We start from the raw sequence: 10,866 nt of genomic DNA, 5'->3' as shown, positions 1-10,866 counted from the left end.
ATTTCTTTTGTAAACCCTGTAGGTCTGATGGCCAACAAGGCCACGATTGCTTTTTATCAGCTTTGGAACAGCAGAGATGTATCCTGTAAAAAGCAATGTGTGAGTGAACAGATGAGTCCGTTCCCTCCAGGTTTTTAGTCTAATAGCTCAAAAAAGATCAAATGAAAGCAGTATAATGATAAGATTAGTCTCTGCAACAAGCCCAGACATGTCTGAGTTGCAGGCGGGCATATATTAAATAAGCAAAATAATTCATTTTATATTAATCTGGTGCATCAACGTGAACCAAATTTTAATTATTTTATTCTCATTGTATACCTTTTCAATTTAAAACTTACAAAATGAAAGCATTTATGTTTTTGAGTTATTGCATTAACAACCTGGAGGGAATGAGTCATATATTCTTTTACTCATTTGCATTCATATCGCCTCCCTCACTTGATTCTCTATGCATTTTACAAAGTAGAGGTGGGTGATACTGGGAATTTTGGTATTGATCCGATACCAAGTAAATACAGGCCCAGTATCGCCGATATCGATATCAATACTTTTTCGTATTTAAGCTTCATAGATCCAAAGGATCCAAAAGACCTAGGATAGAATTTCACCAAACAATGTACGTGACAACAAAATACTTCACAATCAACATTTTTGTTTTAAAAAAATATCACTCAACACAACTTAAAATCTCCTGAGGTAGAGGGCTGACTCGAGGAGAGCGCTGAGTGGGCGGGCCAGGCTGAGCCTACCTGCATGGCTGTTGGGTCGTGCTGCTGAGCCACGTGATGGTGCAACAACAAAAGACCAGAGGGGGGAGGGTGCGCTGCTCCGTGTTGTGTGACACAGTGCAGCGCTGCTCTTACAGACAGAGTAGACTTTGATGAATCTGCGTGCACAGCAGTCAGTGCGTGCGGGAGAGAAAAAAAGCTTGAGTATCAATCTTTTTACACGAGGATCGTTCATTATCAATACCATCGTTGGTATCAATATTATCGATATTAGGATCGATCTGCCCACCTCTATTACAAAGTATATGAGTTTTGCCAAAGTCCAAGAAAACCATGAACTGAATGTTTTTATTAATGTTTGCATGGAATACTGTTGTTATTTGCCCACTTTGCCAGAGTTTTATACTTGTTTTTTTTTTACCAATTCAATCATTTTTGGAACCTAGCAGGGGTGGTGGCCAAGTGGTTAATGTGCTTGGTTTCAGTTCAGAAGGCTCCAGGTTCAAAACCCCCCGCTGCCACATTTCTCCATGTAATGTGGAGTTGCGTCAGGAAGGGCATCCGGCGTAAAACCTGTGCCAATTCAACATGCAGATCCACCTTGGATTTGCTGTGGCAACCCCAAGTGCAAACAAGGGAGCAGCCGAAGGGACTTTTTAATCATTTTTGGAACCTCCTTAGTCTTGTCTAGGGTCACGAGCGGCTAAATAATATCCCAGGCCAGTGATAGACAAATACATTCACACTCTTACTCACCCCTACAGTTGATTTGAAGTCACTAAATCACATAATGACTTTGGAAGTGGGAGAAAGCGAGAACACCTGGGGCTCCACGCAAACATGGGAAGAATATGCAAACTCCACACAGAATGGAGCAGGTCCATTTGACCTACTAACAACTATGTTAACCACTGCTGCCCTACTAGTACCACATTTAAAAGTAAATAAATAAATGAATAAAGGTGAAGTGATTCCATCCCAGACTCTATAAGACGTACAGAAAACCATTCGCTCTAAGCCCTGTTCTCAATTCTTTAGATATACCTCAGAAAAGCACTGTTTGAAATATTATCCTTATCTTGGAAAAAGTTATAGTGCTTTTCTATTGGTTGACTTGACTCAGCTCTATCTGCCTTTTTCAGTATTCCAATGGCCAAACCTGGTACTGAGTACCTTGTCCTAATTTTTGGTATCACCTCTGCCACAGTTTGAAGCGAGTTGAGGTGATAACAAAGAGTGGTCAGAGAGAATTGTCACTATCACTACGTCATCATTATGTGAGACAGGAGACAAAAGATATCTTAAATAAAGCTGCCATTTTAAATATACTGCTTCAAAAAAAAATGAAAGGAACTTTCTTTAATCAGAGTACAGCATCAAGTCAGTTTAACTTGTGGGATATTGATCTGGTCGTTTAAGTAGCAGAAGGGCTTTTTAATCAGTTTCAGCTGCTTTGGTGTCAGTGAAATTAACAACAGGTGCAGTAGAGGAGCAACGAGATGACACCCAAAACAAGAATGGATTTATAGGTGGAGACCACTGACATTTCCCCCCTCATCATCTTTTCTAACTTTTTGTTTTTTTTTTGTTTTTTTTACTAGTTTTGCATTTGGCTGGTATCATGGTGTGGTACCTGGACTCTACACAGGTTGCACAGGTATTCCGACTTCTTCAGGATGCCACATCAATACATGCCATTGTGAGAAGGTTTGTGTGTCTTCCAGCACAGCCTCAAGAGCATGGAGGAGATTCCAGGAGACAGGCAGTTACTCGAAGAGTAGAAGGTCCTTAACCCATCAGTAGGACCGGTATCTGCTGCTTTGTGCAAGAAGGAACAGGATGAGCACTGCCACAGCCCCACAAAATGACCTCCAGCAGGCCACTGGTGTGAATGTGTCTGACCAAACAATCAGAAACAGACTTCATGAGGGTGACCCAAGGGCTCAACGTTCTGCAGTTGGCCCTGTGCTCACTGGCCGGCACTGTGGCGATTGAATGGCATTTGCCATAGAACACCAGAATTGGCAGGTCCACCACTGGCACCCTGTGCTGTTCACAGATGAGAGAAGATTCAATCTGAACACGTGACAGACATGAAAGTATCTGGAGACGCCGTGGAGAACTGCAACATCATTCAGGATCAGTGGGTGGGTCAGTGATAGTCTGGAGAGGCATATCCCTGGAAGGAGACACAGACCTCTATAGGCTACACAAGAGCGCACTGACTACTATTAAGTATCAGGATGAAATCCCTGGACCCATTGTCAGATCCTGCGCTGGTGCAGTGGGTTCTGGGTTCCTCTTGGTGCACGACAATTCCCAGCTTCATGTGGTGAGAGTATGCAAGAAGTTCCTGGAGAATGAAAGAATTGATACCATTGACTGCTCCCCACACTCGTCTGAGCTAATCCAATAGAACACATCTGGAACATTATCTCCAGGAGCAAGGTGATACCCTGATCGAGATCTGGGAAGAGATCCCCAAGACACCATCTGTCATCTCATTAGGCGCATGCCCCAGCATTGTCAGGAATGCAGACAAGCACCTGGCAGCCATACAAACTACTGAGGACCATTTTGAGTTGCTGCAATGAAATTTTGGCAAAATGGACAAACTTGCCACATGATTTTTTTCACTTTGATTTTTGGGGTGTCTTTGAATTCAGCCCTCTGTAGGTTGACAATTTTCATTTCCATCAAACAATGGTGGCATCCTTTTATTTCTAACACATTACCCAGTCCATATCAGGAAAGATATCCAGTATGACATTTTTTTAATTGAGATCTGATGTGCTTAAATTTTTTGAGCAGTGTATATCATTAGGCATGTAGCACTGTTTGTACCATACTATAACACAAAAGCTTAACTATTCGCTGATTCATGTGTGTTGTGTTCTTCTTCTGTGGTGTGTCGTGTTGCAGATGATCTGTAAGCTTTGATGACCTCAGATGAAGCCCACCTGAAATAAGAAAAAGTTGCAGTTCCATTACTGGCTGCTAGAGGCTGGCTCCAAAAGCGAGCAGGTTCCCATTCAAGTCTGTGTTAAAATGTCCAACTTTAGAGCAGAAATAACAGGTTTACAGTCTGGTACCAAAAAAAAATAAATAAATAAATAAATAAAAAAGAAACAAAGAAAAAGATTTTGCTCTCTACAAGTAGTTTCTCCCTCTATGACAACTGTACGAGGTTGATTTTTTTTCTAACTTTTTAGTTTAAGACATTTTAAGCCATAAAGTTATGTATAATTAGGGGCATAGTTGCTTTGAGTGACCGTAGATGATCCCAGCATGTCCACCTTTCATTAACTTCCACAGATTCTGCTTGAAGCGGCTGCTAGCTGTTGTGTCTGTCGTTTTGAAGATTTTTAAACAAACACCTGTAATAATATGGTTTATTGTGTAGTGAAATGTCCTAATAGATCATCTAAGCCATCCCTGCTACAATATTTGTGTTGAGTGAAATTTTCACCTTATTTAATGTTGTATGCTAATGGCATTAGCACTTTCAGCAGCTATCAGTAGCCTGATCCCTTAGCTCCATTAAATGCACTATTACAGAGAAAATAAGTAGCTAGCTCATAACTTTTAATGCTCCCACCAATAGCCAAACTGTTATGACAACCACTGTGCAGTCCCAAAAAATATGATTTAATAAACACCCAAACCTAGGGTTGCCAACTCTCTGAAAAATAAATAAGGGACACCTCACTGGCAGGGCTGACCGGCCCATGGAAATATAGACTGGAATGGACGTGCGCGCCTCTATCTATTAGCGTCACTCAGGACAGGAAGGCGCCATTACTAAGGGTGGAAATGTGCAGCTCATCAATAATAAACTGACCGCTTTTTTTGCACTATTTCTTAATGGATTTTATGGTTTATTTCAAAGCCCTTTGAAAGCTCTTTCCAATGCACCTATGCATGTGTGGGTGAAAAAAAAAACTTTTACGTAAAATGCAGAAATTTGGGGAAATTATGACAAACTGTGCTGCTTTTCTCACTTTATTGTCGCTATTTGTTAACATATTTTAATAAAATTAGGCTTTTTTTTTAAAGCCCTTTAATTGCTCTTTCTAATGAACCCATACATGTTTAGGTAGAAAAAAATGTTTTATGTAAAGTGTGGAAATTTGTGGAAAATATTCCATTCTGCTCATTTACTGTGATTTTTTTTCTTCCTGTCATCATAATTCTCGATGGATTTTTATAAATGACACTTGTAAGTTGTATTCATGCTAATTAAAAGGTCTAATGAACCCATACATGTCTGGATAAACAATCCTTATGTATTAAAATATTAATCTGAAGTATGCCTTGCCATTGTCCTCATTTATCTTGCTGCTTTTTCCACTGTAATATTACTGCTAGTCTTTTAATGACAACAACATATATACGATTTTTACTAACATTTTATTACAAGTAGATATAAAGCCATTCAGAATTTATGACTTTTGACCCTCAGTCAGGGTAAATAGTACCTCCTCCATCCCCTCCAACCACACTGTTAAAATTTAAATGCCTCCTGTGACCACCATGTACATATCATATTAAACAACAGCTGCAAGTATATATACATAAATATATTTAAACATTTTTGTTTCTGCATGTGAACGCAGCTTAATGAAAAGAACTTATGGCGTTGAGTTATAGTCTCAGTATATTGACATTAAATTGTGGCATAATGACTTTAAAATAGACATTTGTTTTACATAATTACATTAAGGCTCTTGTACAGTTCATTTTAGCATTGGAGAATTTGTTTTTGTGGTTCGTGCAGTTGATGATGAAGCACTGGCTGCCTTTTTTCTCCTCATATCGCTTCTGTTTAACAGGATCAAGGTCTCTCTCCACCCTCAGTAATGGCCGCCGTGGGGCACGCCGCTAGTCACGTGACGTCCATTCCAGGTCTCTATTTCCATGGACCGGCCAACTGACCATCGCCTTCACCCTTTCCAGCGTGTGTGTGAAACAATTTTTAACCATTTGACTATTTACTTGACCCTGAATTTAAGTAGATGCACACATGCATTTGTTATGATATGAACATGCGGAAAACATATTTAGCAATTTATTTTTAGTGCAAAATAAATTTTCACTCACGGTTTCAATATGAGCATCCTGTCCTGCTTCAAAGTATATAAAAAAAATTTCTTTAAAAATAAATCTTTCTCTGTCGTGTTATTGCTTAAAAGTGTATAAATTAACAAAAAAAAAAATCATCCAAAACAATGTAACAGTGAAAGTCTGAAAAAGTAAACAATACTTACAATACTTATAGCTGTTGCCGCGCACCTTTTCCACCCAGCCATTTTCCTTTTCCCATTTGCCCATGTACTTTTGCTTTCTTTTTTGTTTTTTGTTTTTTTCGAGGAGGAGTAACGACGTTACAGACATTGCTGTTCGTAGGCGTGTCGGTATCAGCCATGCTACTTTGTTATGGTCGTCGGCTCATGATTCTCGTCCGGGATCTTCTTGCGAGCAGATGTCCATCAGCCAATGAGATAAGAGTGATTATGTATCATCAACTCGTGTCTGTCAGCTCATTGGTGAAGAGCAGGAGAGAGGCTGGGATCATATTTACCGTAAGTTTCCATATAAAGCGCCAGTCAATTCCATTGACATTTTACAGACTTTTTGATTCCCACAGAAATACGGGACAAACTGCGTCCCGTTTCAGGTCGCACACTTTTATTTCCAAATAAGGGACGATTCCGTTTTTCAAGGGATGGTTGGCAACCCTACCCAAACCGTTAGCTTAGCTGGTCCAGACCCAAAGATAGGGACATGTTCAGCTTTCTTTGTCACACAATGGAACACCCCCTCCCCCCCCCCCCCCCACTCTCCACCTTTTATTCCATTTATTGGTTTGCCATGGCATAGCCAAAGTCATCACTGCCACTGCTACCAACATGGTGACTGCAATTTCTCACAGTTCTTTTATGTAATTTACTGCCCCTTTCCAAGAACCAAACCATTATTTTCCTCATTTTGAGTTTATTAAAGGTCATGATAAAAACCAGGCCTGGGCCCCCTCACAGACGGATTCCATCTTGTGAAGAGACCACGAAGTTGCTTGAACAACACTTTTATACTATGTGGGCATTACAGTGGGTGTGGTTTAGTCTCACATTTCTAATGTTACTAGTTCTCACCAACAGGGGGAGGTCTCCCTGTATCTGAAACTTGCACCTGCATGCTAGAAGTGAAACTTAACTCTTATGTGTAAACATCTAAAAAACTTTCAAACAGATAACACAGACAAACACTTGATAACTAATATAAAATAAGGAATTATCACAGATATTATCTAAGGGTGACAGACAGATATGGACTTCATATCAGCTATTCCGGGTCTCTGTAGAAATCCTGGGGATGACATCACGCACGTTGATAATCCTTTGAAATTCCGTGGTAGCAGTAATATTTTAGTACATGCCAAGAGTTCACTAGGATGTTTTCCAGGAGCACCAAAGTTATGATAACATTATCCTATGGAGTGTCTATGATTGTGTTTGAACATGTCAGACATTTCAAGTCAGGCACATTATATCGTCAGTATTGTGGCACTAAGCCAGCCTCTAAATTAACCGACCCACTGCCAGGCCTAGCCAGAACCTAACCTGAATTCTCTCCTTATGTGCAGCTTTTAACGTGAGAATGATCTGCTGAGTGAGTGAGTATTACCTGTCTGTTGGTGGGGAAGTGTGTGTGTATGTGTTTGGATAACTCACCGCCAATTCTCCTTGTTGCCACCATGACTAACTTGCCCTGGATGGCCGCGCTTCTCAGCAGGTCCATTGGCCCAGCAGCCAGCCCGCACTCGGAAGAGACAGTTCAAATTATTATTTTTTTTTTTAAAAGGTGTAACTACATACAAACACAATCCATTGTGGTGTGCATAAAACTCAGTTTCTTCCTCTCACAATGTTCCAGTGGTGTTGTCAGCATCGTAGCATTCAGCAACATCTCCACAACAAACCAACTTCTTCCACCATCACACTCTTCATGCAGGTGTGGCCATAGGGTTATACGGTCATTTAGACTATAATCTCCACATTGCGACCGTAGGACCTTCATGGCCGGGACGGCGGTGGGATTGAAACCTGGACGGCTCACACTAAAGACCATTCCTCTACCAAGTCAGCCAAAGGGGAATTCCCTGTTAGCCAAGCTAGCGGGAGCGTCTTTCAATCAGGACCCGGTCCCTTCATCCCGCTACAATATGTTTAGACAATAGGAGGAGAAAACCACACATACAACAGGAGAACATGCATAAGGCTGGAACCAAACTGTAGGACCGTCTGTGAAGACGTGACAGTGCTAATCGCTGTCCCACCATGCTACTACTGAAAAAAAAGTTATTTCTACCTCGTATTTTTCTTGCCTGTCATATTTTTCTATTCATTATTCATTGTGTTTCTGAGCACAAAGACAATGGCTTTTGTAGTGGCAGTTTGTAATATGAGCTAATTAGCACAGAGAACAGAAGCATAAAAAAACATATTTCCATAATAACCTGGTAAGTGAAAAAAGGCACACTTTTAGATGAAAGAGTGAGTCGAATATGTGAAAGCAGAAAAAGAGGAAGCAACAGTGCCGCACCAAGACGTTGCAGTGCTGCATCAGTAGGCGGATGTGGAAAACAGCATAAACTCAGACACACACACACACACACACACACACTGTAATGTTGTCACTCACGGAGTCAAGACCACATGTCTGCTCTGAAGTCTTTTCTTCTCAGCATGCCTGCGTTATCTCACAGCTACAGTTGTGGCTTCAGTGGTGGTGAGACATCCTGACTTGGAAAGTGAGACTTGGTATCTTGAGAAACCCCACAAGCCATAAACCACAAGCAGCAGCTTCTGCAGCCCAGCTTGCTAAGACTTCAAACACTAACAAGCTGGAATAACATTTTGCTTGGGGTGACTTCTTCTTGAAGGCTCCCAGCTGCTGGCAATCTGATTGAAGGAAGAGATGACTTATTATAGGCCCCAACAGTTTTGAATCGAGTCTAACCACATTGTACAGAAAACTGTGGGATCACAGAAAGTGGCCATTATGGCTTCTTTCTGTCTGGATCAATGCAAGATCCAGAGTGGAATCAATTTATGGAAAATCAATTCCATGTCTTACATTAGCCTTTCTGTCAGTGGTTCTTTAAAAAAAATGTGTGAAATTAAGTTATCGTTTGAGGTTGGTGACAATTTAATTTAAATATGATTCATTCTCAGGCTTGGGAAAAACCTAGGCATGTCCCCTGTGAAATGCAGCGAGTGACTGAATTCATAGCTTGATAAATGAATGGACTGCATTTATATAGTGCTTTTCCATCTGCATCAGATGCTCAAAGCGCTTTTTACACATCAGTGCCTCACATTCACCCCGATATCAGGATGCTGCCATGCAAGGTGCCCACTACTCGCCGGGAGCAACTCGGGGTTTAAGGACCTTGTCCAAGGGCCCTTAGTGATTTTCCAGTCAGGCTGGGATTTGAAACAAGGATCCTCTGGTCTCAAGCCCAACGCTTAACCACTAGATCATCACCTCCCCTAAAGTGAATAAATGAGTCCCTCCAGTTTGTTATAATAAATCAAAAACAATAAATCTTGTAGGTCTTGAAATTAATAGGGCATAAAATGAGGACAAACAGATTAAAATAATTAAAATGGTGAATTTTGATGCTCCAGATTGTTTTTGTTTTTTTTGTTTTTTTTGTAATACCTCATAGACCTGCTTGCCACCTGTTGAACACTGACACCTACTGGTTGGTTGGTGAATGCTGCAAGCATGGATGAATGGATGGATGAAATTGGGAGCAGGTGTCATTGAATTGTGTGTGTGTATTTACACTTTACATACATACATACACACACACACACACACACACACACACACACACACACACACACACACACACACACACACACACACACTCGCCTGTCATTAGATGACAATATCAATCCATGCATATAACGATGACGGCATAGATCCGCTGTAAACTGTTCAGGCGGCCCTTTACAGTGTGTTATTATTACTTTGTTAGGCCTATATAGGAGCATGTCTAATGCATTTGAATCAATGAAATGCTATAAAACTCAATGTTTGATGAAACTATTGTTTAATGAACTTGTTCGGCTGCATGTTGCAAACCACTGGGTTCTTGTTTTGAATTCAGCGTGCGAGATTAGCTTCAATTCAGATCTTTGATTCACAGCTTCAAACACTCCAGAGTGCTTCATTTGCAATCTTTGCTTCGAATTATGTGTTGTTGTTTGTTAATTTAATGTATGAATCATCCGTGAAAGAATTTCAAGAGCCATCACAGAGTCCACACTATTCACAAACCTTCATACTCCCAGATTATGTTTTACAAGAGAGTTACACCCACGGATAGGGCACTACACCAGAGCAAATTAGCAAAATGCAACAGGATCAATCAGACTTAACCACATATGTAAAGTATCAGTCATCAGTTTCCTGATATAATTTCAAACTAGTTTGCACCTGGAGCGATTCGCCAACCTTACAGCCCTTTAATACTGGTTTTATCCAACCCAGTCTCACAGCAGTTCTTGGGACTGGGTTACAAAAAGTACATAAATCTATGGTTTCATGACAGGGGTACAAAAATGGGGCGTTTTTTTTTCATAACGGGGGCACAAATTCATTTTGTGTCGGATGGCACAAAACGTGGGATGAAAGTGGGGTCTGGGGGCCATGAGTAAAGTTTGGGAGGGTACACAATTATGCTATGGTTATGGTTACAATTAGAAGAGAAAGATTATAAATAGCAAAATTTTAAAAAAGTGTCACGAAAAATTTGCGCTTTTCATGACAGGGGCACGAAAAAGGAAAATGTGAGACTGGTTTTACAACAGAGTTATGTCACAGCAAGGGTGCTACACAGGTACTCACTTCAGAGGTCAACGTATGGTCTTTTGTTTAATGTTTCAATTGTCAATTTGGTGATAAAATCTCAACTTTGTTTGTGCCCCGAGTGCAAGTAGACCACAAAAACTTCCTACACCCAGTTTTACGTTGGTTTTCACACTGCACTGGAGTTGACTTTAGAGCTATATTACTTGTATGTACAGTACATTCCCCTTCACACACCCCAGCACCACCCAAATGTCCC

Source organism: Thalassophryne amazonica, chromosome 8 (assembly GCF_902500255.1).
Source record: "Thalassophryne amazonica chromosome 8, fThaAma1.1, whole genome shotgun sequence".
NCBI lineage: Eukaryota > Metazoa > Chordata > Actinopteri > Batrachoidiformes > Batrachoididae > Thalassophryne > Thalassophryne amazonica.
Note: the sequence above shows the minus strand (reverse complement) of the source record.